This window comes from Eumetopias jubatus, unplaced genomic scaffold (genome assembly GCF_037043125.1).
Source record: "Eumetopias jubatus isolate StellerSeaLion01/CBP00866 unplaced genomic scaffold, mEumJub1_p1.0 scaffold_6, whole genome shotgun sequence".
Taxonomy (NCBI): Eukaryota; Metazoa; Chordata; class Mammalia; order Carnivora; family Otariidae; genus Eumetopias; species Eumetopias jubatus.
In genome coordinates this window covers 130,295,411-130,315,474 of record NW_028274812.1, presented here as the reverse complement: position 1 = coordinate 130,315,474, position 20,064 = coordinate 130,295,411, and positions in this window count along the sequence as shown.

The window sequence follows — 20,064 nt, the reverse complement described above, 5'->3', positions numbered from 1 at the left end:
ATAAATATCTTACTTTGAATTACCTGATAATTTTAATATTTAATAGAAATTTTATAAGCTGAATTTCATTTTTAAATGATGTGGGACATATAGGGAAAAACTGGATTAATTGAAATGGCTTGTGGTAAGACATCTGTCCTATCATCTATAAATAATGCAGAGTGAAAAAAGAGAGAAGAATAAAGACTGCACCAGTTGTCAAGATTGAAAAGATAGCATGTAACAAAATCAGAAAATGATGTATTTATTTTAAAAACAGACTAAACATATATTTTAAGCATGACATCATGGTGGAAACTAAGGCTAGGTCAGCATCAAACACTGACATAACATTTCATGTCATAGAATATTTGACTTTAGAGAATATTTTGAACACTTACCAAGGACATGAACCAACTTTGAATGTCCCATGGCGAGGTGTGTGTGAATAACAATAGGACTTCGTAATTTAACTGGAAATGGATTTTAACCAGCTAGTAATATTGTGGGTCACACTCAAATGCTCTCGTATGCTGAAGTTTAGAAAGATTTAGATTTTTTTTCTCTATAGTAGGTACAGATCATAGATTCTATCTTGGACTAGTTTATCTCTCGGGTGCTTGGTAGACATTGCTGCTTTTCTGATAGATATAGAAAATGAGGTTACAAAATTGCTATACTATCACTTACTCTTAGATGGAACAGGTAAAAATCCTTAGGGAAATCGTGTTAATGGGGTATAGGTTTTCCAGAATTTGTTATATGCTTGGAAAAAGAGTAGAACACAAACTTTAGATTTGAGCAAACATCCCCATTTCATTTCTTGTAATAGCAGTGTGGTTTGGTGAGGAATTTTTGAATTTTGAAAAGCAGAGCCATAAAATTTATCTTTTAAAATAGTATTCAACTGAAAAGCAATTTATTTTCCTTAAAACATAACACATTTTTGAATATGAGTATCAAAATAAGTTGATATTGGTGTTCAATATTGAGGTTTTGATAAGGCGACTGGTTAGAGACAGTTATAAAGAGTTTCTTTTTTAGTGACCAAGACAAATCATCATCTTGTGAGGTAAGAGGATGTTCAATCTGAAATAAAATAAAGTCCACCCTGAATCCTATAAGCAATAAGGTACAGAAAGGGGGGGGGAAGGAAAGATATTTGATGAGCGAGAAAAATGAAATAAACAGAAACTAATAAAAATGGAAAACTGTAAACATTTATGACTTTCTCTTAAAACTTTATTCAAGCTCATTAATCACATTAACAACAGGTAAGGAACAAAGACAGTACTCTTGTCATCTAACATGAAGCTGCATGAGCACATCATAAGCATGTGGCAAAGTTTGCATTTTCCTCTTACAAGCCCATGGCTTAGATGGGCATTGAGCACACCACCAATCTGTTGTGACATTGTGTGTACATTGGTGTATTTAATAGTTCTAAACTGTTCTTTCCTGAAATATTCTCCTCCAGCAAAACTCTTGAACATAGAACTCCCATTCGCATTGACTTTGGAAGAAAGGCTGCCTCCTTAAATCCCTCAGTTAAGGACATACAATGAAATGCCTCGTTAAGAACCTTAATTTAAAGCAGCACACAGTTCTGTATGTCAGAGGTAATAATTACCTTCTTTAATGAGCCCAACTTTTCCCTGTGATGAGTAAGCCTCTCTCTGTCTTGTTTATACTAAGTCTGGATTTATTTCTGGCTTTCTTCAAGCGCTCTTATTTTTTTAAAAATTAACATTATGTCTGTCTTCCTGAGGTCAAATTCTGCCTACTCTATACTCAAACCATGTGCCGTTCAAGCACTGTTAAAACCAATTACCCACATATTCCAGGGACATGCGGGGGCCTAGAGAAGTCATCTAATCTATACCCCAGCTTCCAAGCAGAACGACAGATAAACTATGTCAGGTTGACAAGGGTCTACCCTATGACTTTAAATAATTTCCACATGAACTATATATATTCAAAATGTTCCAGCAATTCTAAGCAATAAAATTGAAAAGCTCTTGAACAAATTGATTTTAGAGGTGTCTATTATAACCTTAAGAATTTAAAATACATTTTTACAGTTTGGGGAGGATGTGAAGAGTGATGTTCAGACATATGTGGAACTATCTGATGACTTGTTTCGATTATAATATTAAGCATTTCTTGGTTTTCTCAGTATAGTTAGATCTTTCCCCATCTTATCAGCTAACCCTAATATTCATTTCAATTGCATGTGAATCTCATACAAAATAACTGAGAATGTCTTCAGTTTATTTTTAGCTTTTAGATGTTGAGTTTAACTCACATAATCTAATCCCTTTAGTTTACAGATAAGAAATAAAGAGACATTAAATAATTTGTCTTAAGTCATGTGATATGTATGTGGCAGAAGCAAAACATGAACCCAGGTACTCAGTATTTGGTATTTGTATCCAAAACTCTCCCATCCATTAAAATCTGTCCTTTGTTTCTGGGGGGAAAAAAGAGAGCCAATGATCCATTCTAGTGTTTGTGTGTGTGTGTGTGAGATTCATACTATCAGGTCAGGTTCACCTAAAAGAAAAGTTTAATATTTTGCAATTTGAAACTGGGAGCTGGAGCCATTCATTTCTTATTCCTTCTGCCATAGTGCCTGGTCAGACCCAGAGTCACAGAGTTTGAGAGCTGGAGAAAACCTTAGAGAGCAAGCAAATGGACATGTTATAGAATGTAAAGCAATTTTATTGGGAGTCCTACCTAACCTTGAACAACACGGGAAAAAACGAGACATAGGCATGACCACATCACACAGCAAGGCACAGGGAGTCTGTCACCAAATCACAGCACAGCTGTTTTGTCTTGTTTTGTTTTGTTTTTGACTCAAATCAGACTTCTCAGATGGGGGCCTGACATTTTATCAGCTCATTCTTGTGAAATGAAAATGAAATTGCAAAACTGGATAATAATTTGCATTAAAATGACCTCAATCCATTAGCCCACGTAGCTGGACACAGAAGATGTCAGCTTGGACTTATCTTTCTCTGTTCCTTTGGCTATTCTTCACAGTCTACCATATAGAAATTTCTACATGCAAAGAAAATTTGTTCCTTAAGCTTCGTAAATTGACACCATCCCTTCTATTATTTCCCCTGGTTCTTTCAAGTAACTATAATAATCATCTTTATTTTAAAATTTAAAATTCAAGGGCACCTGAATGGTTCAGTCAGTTAAGCGTCTGCCTTTGGCTCAGGTCATGATCCCAGGGTCCTGGGATCGAGTCCTGCACTGGACTCCCTGCTTAGTGGGGAGTCTGTTTCTCCCTTTCCCTCTGCCTGCCGCTCCCCCTGCTTGTGCTCTCTCTCTCTTTCAAATAAATGAATAAAATCTTTAAAAAAATTTAAAATTCAATACAAAAATTAGGACTATTCTAGCTCAAAAACATTTCATTTTCAAATCTGTTGAATTTACTTGCCATGGTCGAATTAAATACGGGGTGAAAATCTAATGGAAGGGGTCCTGTTTGCCAGTGTTAACCACAGATCACTAATATAACTCTATATTAAGGTTTATGAACTCTAACTAGAGGACAGGGTGTGAAGAGTTAGGACTTTATAAAGCTTCCAAAACACATAGCCAAATCTGTGACGTTGGAGTGAGGAGATCACTTCCAAATGCAATTAACATTAGAAATGTCCAGTTAGGCAATATCTTTGCCTCTACTTGCATATCATTTGTGCCTCTCAGGAAATTAAGTAACAAAATTAGCAAAGTGATAAACATTGAGTTGGACCATCACTGGCTGTCAAAAGGAAAGGGCTCTTTCAAATTTTAGGAGTTGTTCGTATTTAATTCAAGACTCAGCACCTGACTGACGTTCATCTTTGTTGTTATTTTATCGTTCAGTTCCTAGCCAATGGAAGGACAAATGAGATGATAGGAAATAATGCAGACGTGCTTTTAAGAGAACTGCGTTGAAACCCAATGTTGTTGCTTCTAATTACAACACCTTAGGAAAGTCTCTTAAGCCTTAGTTTCTTCATGAATTGGAGAGAAGTACCTAATCTATAAGATTGCTTAGAAAAACAAATCAGGTAATTGATATGAAATGGCCAACACAGGACTTGGCATGTGATAGAACCTGTTTCTGTAAGTCATGGCCCACGATGAATTTTAATAAGGGTGTTAGTATCTATAGTCTAAGTAACTGAAATGTGTATGGTCACCTTGGCTCTTCCAAAAAAGCAGGGTGTTTGTAAGTTTAAAGAAAAAAAAAAATCAAGCCTCATAATTTTGTTTCAAGCTATATAAAATCCTGCAGAAATTTTCATCTGATTTTTCAGCCTGTTGATTTGAGATGATATCCGATTGATAAATTTGGGTTATGTATTAAAATTGAGATTAAGATTAAAATATTAAAATTAAGATTAAAATATATACACCAAAGTGAAGTCCTAATCACTAAATTGAAATCATTCAACATCAACAAGTGCTTGAAATATGCATTGCAACACCTGAGTCCAGCTAGAAGAAACTTGCTTTTGGATCACCCAAAGGATTGCGATCAGTGCCAAATAAATTATTAGATAATCCCAAGCACCTGGTCTTGCATAAAAAAATGGTGGTCATCAATGTTCAAATGTGGCTCTCTAGTTTCTAAAATATATATATTCTACCAGAGAACTAAAAATAATAGTGTCAATTAAAAACGATATATACAGACCGCAGTATTTATTAAAACAATAATAAGTTTTCCAAAACATTAACCCTAGCACTTGACATCTGACAGAGGCTGTGCCCATAAGTAGTTACTTTAGAAGTTTTTAATTCCTGGGGCGCCTGAGCGGTTCAGCGGGTTAAGCATCCAACTCTTGGTTTCAGCTCAGGTCGTGATCTTATGGGTTGTTGGATCGAGCCCTATGTCAGGCTCCATGCTCAGCTTGGAGTCTGTTTGGGATTCTCTCTCTCCACTCCCCTATTCATGCATGCTTTCTCTCTCTCTCTCTCTCAAATAAATAAATAAATCTTTAAAAGAAAAAAAATTTAATTCCTCTTGGCAACCAGCTATAGAAAAAAGAGTAAAATTCATTAACTTTTAAGTTCAGCAATTAATTTAGTTAAAGCTTCCAACATATTCAGAAAGTGCAGGCTGAGGGTATCTGGATGGCTCAGTCAGTTAAGTGTCTGTCTTCAGCTCAGGTTATGATCTCGGGGTCCTGGGATGGAGCCCCACATCGGGCTCCCTGCTCAGCAGGAAACCTGCTTCTCCCTCTTCCTCTGCTCCTCCCCACCCCCCCACTTGGGTTCAATCTCTGTCTCTCTCTGAAATAAATAAATAAACTTAAAAAAGAAAGAAAGTGCAGGATGGGCAGACCTAGCATATCCATTCTCTCAAATTCATCCATATACTCAATTTATTTTCTGGAATTTGGTAACTTTACCTTCAGGTTTATATGAAAGAGCTAAAAGGCCATCAGTGGTCAATTCTATTTTGAGGTAGAAAGTATTGACAGATTTGTCCTATGTGATACAAGACGTTTCAGCAGAAAGAGAAGGAGGAAGAAAAAGAGGGAGAGAAAAACGTTTTAAAAAGCCCATGTAACTATGACAATGTCTATTGGCTCAGGCCTGGGGAAATAGACCAAAGGAACAGAACAAAGAGCTTTTGAATATTTATATGAAATATATGGCTTAGTATTCAGATATAAAAATAAAATCTTACAAACTTATAGGAAACTTAATAGAAACATTTCAACCTCTTGAGTTGTAAGTGGAATGAAAAATAAAAACACAATGATGTACCCTTTCACACTCAATATTGACAGTTGTTTCAAAGTGTTAGGGAAAAAATGTGGAGTAATTGGAAATATCTAGGAAAATTGCAGATGGTACTGCCTAGGACCAAGACTTCCACACTTAGGGAACCTTGCCCATGTGGACAAAAGAAAACATATGCAAGAACATTCACTGCGTTATTGGCTGTAATTAGAGAACAGACTCAGGATTGGGGTGGCCTGGGCTGCAATCCTGGTGCTGATACTCACCAGGTCTGTGAATTTGGGCAAGTCACTAACATCTCTGTGCTGTAGTTTGCTCATGAGTAGAACAACCTAATAGTGCCATGTGAGGACTGACTTCATACATAGTAAGCATTAAAAAGAGTCTCCCAGGGGCATCTGGTTGGCTAAGTTGATTAAGCGTCTAACTTCAGCTCAGGTCATGATCGTGGGGTCCTGGGATCAATCGAACCCCGAGTTGGGCTCCCTACTCAGTGGGGAGTCTGCTTCTCCCTCTCCTTCTGCCCCTCCCCCACTCGTGTGTGTGTGTGTGTGTGTGTGTGTGTGTGTGTGTGTGTGCGCGCGCGCACACGTGCTCTCAAATAAATAAATAAAATCTCCAAAAAAAAGTCTCCCGCGTGTGTTTATTATTTTTAATTATTGTATTTACTTAATACTTATTGTATTTACTTAACCTACCCTTGTTATTTACACATACCAGTTTACCCAAATACAGGAAAGCGAATATATTTATACACCAGAACTTCATTATTCCATGCTCCACTGGGTCACATGGATATCACTGGTCTTCTAGTCTTCAAACTCTGTTTCAGCTACAGAAAACCTTAACAAAAGCTTAAGCAGAAGCAGGTAACAGAGTCTAGAACAGACCTCATCTTTCCGAAGTCAGCACGACATGGTTAATCTACATCAGGTCACCCAGGTATCAAGCGCAAATAGAAATAAGCGCGATTAAAGAAAGCCAGATGTGCCAAATCCTAAATTTAGGAACTGGAGAGATTAAGGGATGGTTTTCACTTTTCTGAAAGGAAGTACTCTAACTTTCCAAAACCTAATAGTTCCCTTACTTAATTTAAAATATAATTTGGTTTACACATTGCATGCACACCCACATACAATTTGCCAAAAATTTTTAGAAAATGTGCCATTTGAATGAGGAGGGTTTTTTTTTTTTTGTACTTTGGACTATTTCTTTTAGAATTACAAGAAATGATAGGAAAATGTTAAATAGTAAAAATACAGACACATAGAGAATAAAAAGTAAAAGCTTCTCTTAACCACTAACCTCTTAACCTTCACTCTGATGATTTTTTATTATTTATTTTATTTTATTTTATTATGTTATGTTAGTCACCACACAATACATCATTAGTTTTTGATGTAGTGATCCACGATTCATTGTTTTCGTATAACACCCAGCAGCACTCTGATGATTTCATTCCTTGACATTACACACACGCGCACACATACACACACACACACACACACACACTCAGATACACTCTTTTATGTGCACATTGGGTTGCAATATTCATTATTTATGTATAGGGCCAATTTTCTCCTTTATTCTTTATCTTTTAATGGTATATTGGCTATCATTTTTTATAGATTGTACACAACTACAAGGTAGGGTTCTAAATCTTTATCCATGTATGTAACCAGTTATCCCAATATCATTTGTTAAATGATTTTCCCACTGTTTAAGATGCCTTTTTCACAATCATAGTATCCTTCTGGAATCCAATCTGTTCTATTGATCTATTATTCCGTTTCCATACCAAAAACCACATGATTTTATTTACTGTCATTTTATATTGTATATTGATATCTGTAGAAAAAGTTCTGCCTCATTTCTCTTTTAAAATTATTCCTGCCTAGTCCTATGCTTACTTTCCTCCATATAATCTTTATAATTTACTTATAAAGTTCCACAAAGTGTATTTTGAAGACTTAGATTGGTATTTCTTTAAATTTATTGACTTATTTGTAAAAATGGGATATTTTCAACCCAAGATATAAGAAAAAAAAGTGGATTAGAAAAAAATATAGCTTTCTTGAATATTGAATGTCAAGGACAGGAGATTTTCTAAAGATAAATAAGTAAAGGGACTCATTTTTATTGTGAAATAAGTAGGAAAGGATAAAGTGAAAAATAAAGGGGCAAACAATATAATGTATTGCAATTGAGCAGATTTGATTTCAAGGCAAGTCTCTTTTAGCCTCTCTGGACCAAAATGTTCTCATCTATTAAATAAGGAAGTTGGACAGGATGAGGTCTAAGGCCTTTTCCAGCTCTATATTCTGTGATGCTCCTACTCTAGGCAGGATGAATCAGGAGTCGAATCCACACAGAGCTAAACAGTGATGCCGGCAAAATTTGTGTTGGCTATGCTGACACATTATTCTGGGACGAGAATAAGTCTGTTGCCTCCCATACATTGGTGGATTGGTCAGCCAGCATAAAGGAAGGTGTTATTAATCTGATAGTTTACTTGGGAATATTGAGGCTCAGAGGGATTAAGTAAATTTTCCAATATCACACAGTCGGCAAGAGACAGAATGTCACTTCAGTATTAGATGTGTGATTCCAAGACTGATTTTCTTTTCCCTACATGGAGCAATCCTGATGATTGCTGAAGGAATGATTGAACAAATGGATGGAGGCATGGATAGATGGAGGGATGGATGGAGGGATAAAATAATCACATTTCAACGATGTGTTTCCTCATTTCAAAGTAGGGAAATAGACATTTGCTAAAAAAAAAAAAAAAAAAAGGTAGACCTTGTTTTAGAATTTGCTTTTTCCCCAGGACCATAAGTAGCTTTCAGAAGAACTACTTTTAAAAAAGCAGTGATAAGAATGGACATAAGCTGACTTAACCTTCTAAGTCATAAAGACATCAAAAGAAGTCGTTTTGTACCCATATCACAAAATTTGACCAGTGAGTATTATCAGTGTCTTCTATTTTCCTAATTAGTCTCTATCCTACTACTTATCTTATTTATAACACTATGAATGGTAGCGGTTGAAGAATTATTTCTTCAAAATCAATGTAGGAAAAAAAGAAATATATTAATAGAAATATTTTTAATTGTGTGTTTCATATGCCAAGTGTTGTTCTAAGACTTTGTATATATAAGCTCATTTAATCTTCATAAAAAACTTTATTTATGCTTAATTCGTAAGTGAAAAAAAAGAAAAAATAATCTAAGTCACAGAGATTAAGTAGATAAAATAGTTTGCCCTCAATCACACACATAGATAACAACAGTTTGCGTATTGAAATGTGAGATCACTAAACTGTCTCTCACCAGGTTAAAATAACAGACTTTGTGGGACATGGGTGGCTCCATCAGTTAAGCATCTCCCTTTGGCTCAGGTCATGATCCTGGGGTCCTGGGATCCAATCTTGCCTTGCTTCCCCCTCTACCCTTGCTCCTCCCCACTGCTCATGCATGTTCTTTCTCTCTCTGTCTCTCTCTCTGTCAAATAAATAAATAAAATCCTTAAAAAACAATAACAGACTTTGGGGCCACAATAACAAAAAGAAGGTGAAGGAGAATATGTCACAGTCATAGTGCATACTAAATGCTGAGGACTCCCCTATGCTCTTTAAGTATATTAACTCATAACAGCCTTTTCAAGTTCAAATTCTCTCTATGTCCTTTATATGCTCAGTGATTTGGAGGCAAAACAATTAACATATCTGATCTCAGGTTATAGACAGGGACAGTAATACACAACACAGAATCTGCATAAGGTTTAAATGAGATATTTATTTGAATACATCCAGCATGTAAGTGCTCAAAAAAGTTTGAAGTTTTTACCTTTTTATACAATGGTTTCCATGTGATTTCAGAAAATTTTAGTGTTCTCATGTAAAAAAGGAACTTCATGGGTCTGACTATTTAAGAGCACCAAAGTATTCAAATTCATCATTCAAACCAACAAAATCCAATCTTTCCACTCACATTTACCTCCTTCTTAATGGCTTTTATAGCCTCTTTCTCTCCAACACACTCAGCTAAACTAATATAAATATCAGCCCACACCTACTCTTGAAGTTCCTTTCCAAATGCAAAAAGACTTATAAATTGAAATGAAAGTGACAAAATGAAGACTATGTGACATTTACAGCAATATGATCATTAACTGATGTGAATTAGGTGCTCAACCAGGAGTCCTAGAATTTCAGAGCAGGAAGAAATTTTACTTACCTTGTACAACAGCCACATTTTGTTGTTGTTGTTTTTGAGGCGGGGGAAGGAGAGGACAGAGGGAGAGAGGGAGAGAGAGAATCTCAAGCAGACTCCACACCCAGCACATGAGCTCAAAGTGGGGCTCGATCTCACAACCCTGAGATCATGTCCTGAGCCAAAATCAAGAGTCAGATGCTTAACTGACTGAGCCACCTAGGTACCCCACAATGTCTGCATTTTGTAGACAAGAATATTAAATCTCATAGAGATGAAGTGAGTTGCCAAGGGTCACAGTGTAGCTTGGGTAGCTTGCCGAGTATCACATACCTAGTCCTGTCTACTACAAGCATTAGATGTGTTGACAAATTTACTGCCTTCTCAGAGCTACTTGGACATGAAGTATATGAAGCTTAGCTTAATGTCATCATACCATGCCCTCTGGAGCAATGATGGTATCCACTGAGCAATCAGACAGTTGTCATTGCCAAGGACAGACATTCCTTGGCCTAGAGTTGTGCTCCAGTGTAGCTTTGTAGAGTGGTGGGCTATCAGATGGTGAGTAGGTATAATATGAAGTGTTCACCTGAGCTGTGTGAAAGAGCTGAGCAGAGCAGTCTTACTACTTCTACCCAGAAGGAGGTAGACTCATTATATTTATTTTTCTTAAGTAGGTTCCATGCCCAGTGTGGAGCCCAACATGGGGCTTGAACTCAGGACCCTGAAATCAAGAGTCGGATGCTTAACCAACTGAGCCACCCAGGCACCCACAGGAGGCAAACTCATTAAAAGTTAGTTGTTCTCAGTCACAGTCATTAAGACATGTAAAAAATATATATTATCTGTCCCTCCACCTAGTCCATGGTTTGGAAAAATTTATGGACCAAACTACATCAATGAATAAGTCCTTCCCATCGCACAACGATTCACCCATGGAATAGCTCAAAGCCCCATTTGGACTTTTTCCTTTTGGGAAGTTTAAAAAAGCACCAGTTGGAATTCCTGCTCTTTGGAATACTTTAGATTAAAAATGAGGTCTAATGTTCAAAGATATTTTACTCAATTTGCACATACACATATTCAGGGAAATTACAATGAATTAAAAATCACTCTAAGATGAATTTAATGTATTTTCTGTTCTTAATTAGAATTTGAGGGATATTTGTTTATTTCTCATTGATTGTAAGAGGAGTCATTAGTAAGAAAGACTGAAGTTGAAGAATTTGATTGGTCTTTGCCCAGAATTTGTAGGTAGTAGGCAGAGCAGTCTTCGTGGGGGAGGTCCTTTAGGTATAAGGAGGATCTGGACTGATGGAGTTCAGAGAGAAGGGAAAACCGACAATTAACATGTGCTTACTACATGTAGTGAGCACTTCATAAATATTACTTCATTTAATACCTACTGAAACTCTCCTAGAAGGGATCATTACCCTTATATTAACTATGACCTTATACACTAAGAGATTTTAAAAAATATCCCCAAGGTGTAGGAAAGTGTACATGATATGCTGTTTTTTATATGTATAAATATTAAAAATGGAAGCATAAGCCAATATTTGCTTAGATTAAAAATGGAAAGATAAATCGTAATTTTTTAAGGTTATATTTATTTATTTGACAGACAGAGAGAGAGCACAAGCAGGAAGAGCAGGAGAGGGAGAAGCAGGGTCCCCGCTGAGCAGGGAGCCCAAGGCGGGGCTCAATCCAGGACCCTGGGATCATGACCTGAGCCAAAGGTAGATGCTTAACTGACTGAGCCACCCACGCACCCTAAAACAGAATTTTTTTTGAACACACCTAAAGTAGAGAGGTGGAGGGAATCAGGAGCAGAAGCTAGACCTCTTTGAAGATAGCTTGCTCTATAGAATTTATTTTGGAAACTTGTAAATAGTTTATGTAATCATAAACCAAAATTAAATATTAAAAAGCAATCCTTAATCTAAAGCCAAGTGAAACAAATGAATCTAAATATGCATCAAGCTGATATAATTAGAAAGAGGGGAAATTTTTTTAAGGAACTTGTAACACACTAATCTGACTGCATATGCTGGTAGAAAAGGCCCCATGGACAAAAGTAATTATGAAATAAACTTCGTTTTCATTAATCATAGTGTGGGTGGTAGTTTTGGTGGTATTATTCCGAGGCTATTGTGCAGGAATTATGTAATAAAGCAAATTAGTGTTTATGTTGGCTTTTGTGAAAACTAGATTTCCATCCTGAGTTGGACATGTATTATTGATGAAAGAAAGTAAAAATCCTGGAGTCTTGATGGAAATAACAGTATGAACTTATTGAGCATTTTACTTTTTTTTTTAATCTAGTGCTATCTACTGCAAATGCTTAGAAACCATTACCAACATCCTAGCAATAAGTACCATTACAGAATCTTAACACTACTTCACACAAAAAGAAACCAGTTTTTCTTGGAGAAATGACTGATGCAAAGCCTGGAAAAGAAATGTACAAAATGAGTCTGAAGCATCTCATCATAACAAAAAGCAGGAAAGCAATCAGACTTTAAGGTTGTAGCAAAAGGACTCAAGCTAACTTGAAGAGATTCCCACACTAGCCAAAGATGGGCATTTGAGATATCCAGAAGGATAATAATTGCAATCTGGTTGCAATGATTTAATCTGTTGCAAAACACATCAAATATCTTTAAATCAATGAGTTCATGATGACAAAAAAAAAAAAAAAACTAATAGCTTACTTTTCGAGGGTGATAAATTACCAATTCATTTTTTTGGAAACTAGTAACTAAAGAGAAAGAATCAAGTGTTAATCTTGCCTTCCTATACAAACATGTTCTTTGGTTTTAAAACAATTAAGATATAAAAAGAAGAAATTCAATGTTAAGCATTTCAATCAAATACAGTAAAATTTCACATATGAACTAAAATTTACACAAACCAAACAAAAGTATTATGCCTGAAATTCACATTCTATTTCAGCCTTTTAAAATTTAAGATCAAATAATTTAAAGTGGTCACGCAAAATTTCCACTTGAGAATTGAAGTAACCCATTTTGTGTATTCCTCTTTACAATGACTGTGATATTATTATTGATTTCTAATTAACACAAGACTTTGCATACCCACAGGGATTGGAGACAGAGATTGCACCCAAAGCAAGCTCTAATGAATCCAAATCCTCATTCTTGAAATGAAAACATTTAACTGAGTAGCACGTGGCAATACCAACTGTGAAACTGGACTTCTCTGAACTAACGTCCATGTAGAAGAAAATGTTTATTAAAGGAAGGTAATAAAAATGTGTTCATTTGAAGCTTACATATATATCATTCAAAGTCAACAGTAACCACAGCAATTGTTTAGAACTTGGTCCAACAGATTTTTTCCAGAGACATTACTTATAATTGGCAGCTTTTGTAATAAATAAAAAATATGCTAGCTTTAATTTTATTGTTGCTTTTAAGTCCTCTTTAGGATTCACATTACTATAGGCAATATACCTCTTATTGCTCACACCCTAGAATAGGTGACTTCCACTGTGCTGCCCCAAGTGGTATGACATTGGACCTGGTCAACTGGTGCCAACATCCCACGAGAGACAACCAGACTTTATCACCTCCTAACTGAAGGATAGAACACTGTCTAAAAGGTGTTTCTTACTAAAAAATATAAAACCTGAATCTCATCAAGACTCTAGATTCAAATACCAATTTGTAAGAAGCATAGTGTTCAGAACCTGCTATAATGTCATTACAGGACATAATCAGCAAAATCCAGACTTTGGTGAACCTCACATAACAAATGATACAGATTTTTCAACAAATTAATCACAGAGAGAGAGACAGGCAGGGAGAGACAGGGAGAGACAGCAAGAGAGACAGTGAGAAGGAAGACACTTAAGAGATACAACTAATTGCAAATAGTAATCTTATTTGAGTCTCGACTCACTCTTTAGAAACTATCTGAGACAATTCAGAAAATTTGAGCACTAACTAGATTTCTGAAGGTTATTAAAGCATAATTGGTCACCTTAAAGTGCCATAATGACATTGTTGTCATGGGCTTTTTAAAATTTATTTTATTTATTTATTTGAGAGAGAGAGAGAGAATGCGTGCATGCAAGAGTGGGGGGGGACAGGGGGAAGGGGAAGGGGAGGAAGAGGGAGAGAATCTCCATCAGACTCCGCACTGAGTTTGGAGCCTGACATGGGGCTCAGTCTCACCACCCCGAGATCATGACCTGAGCCGAAACCAAGAGTCAGATGCTTAACTGACCAAGCCACCCAGACACACCTGTTGTCATGTTTAATGAAAGAGTTCTTTTATTTCAGTAATCAATACTAGAGACAACATATATCTAGGATTTGTTTTAAAACAATCTGACAGGGAGGCAATGATGGAAATAGAGATGAAGCAAGATTGGTGATTGCTGAGGTTGAGTGTTGCATAAATTGGGGCTAGTTTTTTTAATTCTCCTTTGGTGTATATATGAAATTTTCCATAATAAAATGTTAAAAACCATTTTCCAAAAATCACAAAGCTGATAGAAGGTTTGAATGGATGGCAATATTATTTCCTTAGATGGAAAGTAGGAGAAAAGTTAAGAAAGGAGAAAAGGTCATTGTTGGAGGAAGACCCCAGACTGAACAGGAGAGAATGTGGCTGGGCCTCAGCGGGAGGACAAGCCTTGCCCTTTACACTTCTTTCTTGGGAGAAAAGGAAAGAAGAATGTGTGAGGACACTGACACAGACACGTATTTTCTGGGGAGAAAGAGGGAATGTGGGAAGCTTGAAGGCCTTGTAGGGCGGCAATTCACTAAACCTCTGTGTGAGGTAAACAAGGGGATGGGGCTGACCAGATGATCCGCAACCCCCTTTATTCCACTCTACCATGTTGGACTCTCCAATGTCAGTGACAGAGAATAGAGCTCCTACCTCTTTGAGTTTCAGACTTTCTGGTAATAATGAATTTGAAGACCAGTGATTGCTTTCGCTATAAACTACAGCATTTTGTTTCCTGCTTCTCACAATATCTAGTAAAAGTTCTCACAAATACTATCTGAGAATCATCTTTTGGTGATTGAGAGTTCCTCCACTGACCTGCCCATGATTTTTGTTTACTATCAAATAATGACTTGAATTTATTACTTTACTTGGATAGTTGATAAAGCCAGACTTCACATAATTGGGAACTCATTAAATGGAAGACCATTCTTGCCATAAATTCTAGCAAAGTCTGATGGATTTCTTTTTATGGGTAGTTGAAGCTGGTAAGGTTGGTTGTGAGGCAGAGACTTCAGCCCTAAAATGTGGCCCTTTAGCTGCAAGCATCTAAGGACAAATGAAATATAGCTCTCATGCGGCAGTATCCAAGGTGCCTGAAGCAAAGCTCACAGAGAAGATGGCCTGACCAACTAGAGAATTCTGAATTCATTTCTTTCCATCTACTGTAGCTGTGGGAAGTGCAGGAAAGGCAACATTATTTCTGCTCCACCAAAGATGTGTTTTGTAGCACTTCACCCCAGGATCCTGGAGCTGAGTACTTATAAAGACTGACATTTCCATCATACATACACTGACACATCACATTGCATCACATCTTCTGAATTGAATAGGCGAAGGAAATCAGAAAAGGTGGCCACATTCAATGATCTGAATTCTTTGGGGACAGCTCAGTGCTCTGCAAGTCAAAAGAAGGATAAATTATTACAGAAGACTTCCCAGTGCAGCTGCTTCATATTAAACACTGTCAAATAACTCCCAACTTTCTTTGATCTGAATGAATTCTATATTACTTTGGTGACCTTTAGCACATCTCTCCTTGACTCTTATCCTTTTCTATTTTATTCTGTTTCTGCCTATAAGCATTCTTTCTTCATTTTCACTATGTACTTGGAGAGAGAGACGTCAGTTATTTAGTTAGTTTTATTTTATGAATGGATAAGAACCAATTAGTGGTTTATTAATATGAAAAAAATGATAAAGACACAAGACATGAAAAAATGGCAAAAAATAGAGCCACGATGTCCCAGGCTGCTAGCATGTTCTCCCTCTGATGGTTTGTGGTTTATAAAAGATAAATCACACATAATCTGTATTTAATGACTGCTTCCACTTTTCCTAAAAGTAACAATAATAATTTTGAAGCCTTGGAAGAAAGGAATCAAAAAAATACAGAGGGAAACATTTATTATTATATTATGTACAGAGTATATAATAAAAATAAATGCAGTACTCTGTGGGAAAGAGAAGTAGAAAGGTTATAAATGGAGAAAAAGAAGAAAGAAAATGTATGAAACCAGCCAAGGAAATTAATTGGGAGTACCGAAAGCATACTTATTATATACTAAACTAATTTAAATAATTTTACTGTAATAACTATACTTAATTTGTGTATTATGGCTGCAGAATAATAAGAATAGGGTCATTTATTACATAGATGGTAAATTCCACTCTCAATTTCAAGATTTGAAATATTCTATTGTTACACCCAATATCAACTTTCTGCAATCATATGCTTGAAAATAATACAAAGTAATGAAAAAGGCATACATATCCTGTAATACTATCTTGGATCAGAAGCATACATATGAGTAAGCAAAAACTGTGCTTTGGAACTATTTTTTTTCAAACAAATTAAAAGATATAACCAATTTACAACTTTCAACAGGTTTGGAGCACCTGGGTGGCTCTGTCGATTGAGCTTCCAATTCTCGGTTTTGGCTCAGGTCATGATCTCATGGGATTGAGCCCCGCATCAGGCTCCAGGCTCAGTGGGGAGTCTGCCTGAGATTCTCCCTCTCTCCCTCTCTCTCTCTGCCCCTCTCCCCAACCCCATGTGCACATGCACGTGCACTCTCTCTCAAATAAATAAAGAAATCTTAAAAAAACTTTCAACAGGTTTGCATCTATTCTTAAATAATTCTAACAAGCTAAATAATTTTTTGGAGGGGAGAGTACAATTGTTTGAAATGAATGCAGAATAGTAATATACTTTGAACATATGCATCTATATCATCTGTGCACCAGAGTAAGTTATAAACATTACAAACCTAATTCATTTTCTTTGGCCAACTATTACAATATGATAATAAAATACGATATAACTTAGAACAGCAAATGAGTCATTTGTAGAATAGTCAGATAATACAGTTGTCTACTCAAAACCAAGCTCTGCTTTGTTCAGGAATCATAACCAAACACGTTTTCACCACTACCTTCTTATCACCTATTGAGTCCAAAACATTTAATTTAAAAGGGCTTGATTATTTGTCATATGCAGTAGGTGACATCCTAACAACATCTAAGATTCAGAGTCACTATTCTGTGAGATCATTCATCCTTCAGGATCAGCACAACTGTGCTCTGGCATGCTTGCTGGAAATCACATATAAAATTGGTGAATATCAATCCTCTGATCAAACCCAGCTCAACATATTTGATGTCCCCCCTCCTCATCACTTATTTTCCAGTTGTTTCAAATGAAAACTAAACTTACTTTACACTGAGCTTTAAGTTCTGAATAACCCATTTAGCTTATCCTTGAGATGCTGTTGAGAATTTTAATTAGTTAGTGATTATGAATCATTTTTAGGTGCTTACATGGAAGAAGCTACAGCACACCAAACTATTATTATCATTACAAAATTGTAAGTATAACATTGCATTAATTATGTTTCTACATAGACCTTAATTATAAGCATTTAACTCTGGAGATAATTTCAGTGTTGGCAGACCTTTTGATTTGTGAAATCATACAGAAGTGTTGTTGCTAGAAAATGCTGTGAAATGAAACTTACCAATGCGTGCTCTCCCTGATTTGGGATAAATTCCTAATTTCTTTTAAATCAAGACCATGTTCTGCTATAGTATGTATTTTTCAACAAGCTTCTCCCCTCCCCAAATTTCTTCTCTCAACAACTCAATGGGGTTCTGTCATAGGAAGTAACATTGGGGCTTAATTAAATCCCCTCCTTAGTTTTACATCTTTCACCACGCTATCTATGTGTTTCTCATATGTGAAATTAACAGTGTCTTTTTCTTTTGTTGTTGTTTTGGTTCTGTTTGGTTTGGTTTTGCTTTGCCTACAAATTTAATAGCATCAATACATCATTGAAATGGCTCAGAACTATTTTCATCATATAGAAATGCTGAATCAATAGTGAAACTATGTAAATCTTTTCTTCTAACTTTATTAAGATTCCTCAGTGGATTTTCATTCTAGTAGAATAAAGTGTTAGTGCAAAAGAGCTTTTATCCTTGGGACACTACCTATCTTCAACTTCTGGTGCTTTTCGGTCTCCCACTTCCCAACCTCACCTGCACATGTATATGAGCACATATGAGTACATACAGAGGCATGCGTGTGCACACACTGTGTTTCAAGAGCATTGGATGGCTTATGTTCCCTTGACTACCCATCAACTTCCTTCTCCTTAGTCTCCATTTTGGAAACCTTTTTTAATACTGTTCAAATATTACCTCCTTTACAAAAACTTCCCCAACACCCAAGGCAGAAACCATCCTTTATTCCTCTATGAGATCCACTGTACACCTCTGTTAAGCATTTATTAATTAATACTATAATCTTAATTTATGTCCTTATTGTTTCTACATCTCCCATTAATTTAAGAGGTCTTGAGGAACAAGAAAAGAAGATAAAACTAATATTTTTAAAGTATCTATCCAACCTTAAGATAAGTAGCATTTCCCTCATTTTTCCTGGTATAAACTGAGTAGCATAGAGGTGAAGTAATAACCAAGGTCATATAGCCAGTAAGTGGCAGAGTCAGAGTCTTGAATCCAAGTTCATCTCACTCCAAAGCTTATGACCTTCCATTGTATGAACAAGACTATGTCTAGTTCATTGTGAACCCCAAGTCCCTTGTACAATGCTTGGAAAATAGCACTAAATCAATAAATTAGTAGATAGATGCATAAATAAAACTCCTAGGACATGAACTGGACTACCAGATGGTAGGGATGAGCTCTCCAGGAACTAGGTCAGAATGCCATGGTGATAGCCAGGTTCCAGGGTCTGCCTTTTACCAGTCCAGCTCTGTTCTGAGTGATAGCCTTCAGGATGCCACTGTCTGCAGAAGACCCCTGCCAATGATTTGCTAGGATGGGTGGGGATTTTAACACATATGAGGTGATTATTGTTACACCATGGTCATTTTGACAGCACTCAATGCTGGATTTCCTCTTCTTCTAGAACTACATATTTTGTACTTATTCCATTATTTCATACTCTTGCTGTTGTTGGGGTTTTTTTAGGCAGTATGATGTCAGAGTGTGAAAAGAGGCTTGACCAGGGTACCTTTGGTTCATTTGTTTCTACAGACTTGATTCTCAATCTGGAGTCTATGTTACATTAATAATTTTTTACCAATAGAGGGAAAGATAGTTTAAATGAAGAATCCTCAAATTAAAACACTGCTCATCACATTACCATTTCCCTAAGAAGGCTCTACATCTTCTCAAGAATTCATTTCTTGATCTTTTCTATTAAACAAAATTATAAATCTTCTGGATGCAAATAAACTGTTGTTCAGTGTTTATCTCCTTGTTCCCAAACACGCCAAAGTCAGGCTACTCCAGTTTATGTTTTGCTTTCTCCACTTGCCTCTTTATGCATTCAAATTGACAAATGCCCTTGTACATTATTTTTAACCCACCCATATCTAATGCATCAGTATCTTGTTATGTTTCCTTTGATTTCATTGCTTGCAATGCTAGTATCAGCAGCACAGAATTGCCAAAGCACTAAGCAGCCCAATTTTTCTTTAATTTCTCAGAAAATTGACAGTTTTATGAACTGTCTCTTTACCTATGCCCCATAAACATGTCAGGCTGTGGAAAACCATTCTAATTAAATCCCAGGGGGACTGCAATGGAAGATTATAGCTTCTTGGCAGGTTATTAAAAAACAGTTGTTCATATATACACAAGTATGTGTACTGGAGCCTAACATTTGACAGAACAGTCAAGGAATTAACCCCACTAGCTGCTTCAGCTCAAACTGACTGAAAAGAAATAAGCAAAGTGAGTAGGAGAAGAAGACAGCTCCATTCAAGCTTTTACGTTTATATCCTTTGTGAGCTCCTATAGATTACCAGATAGTTTAAAAGGTGTCTGAGGT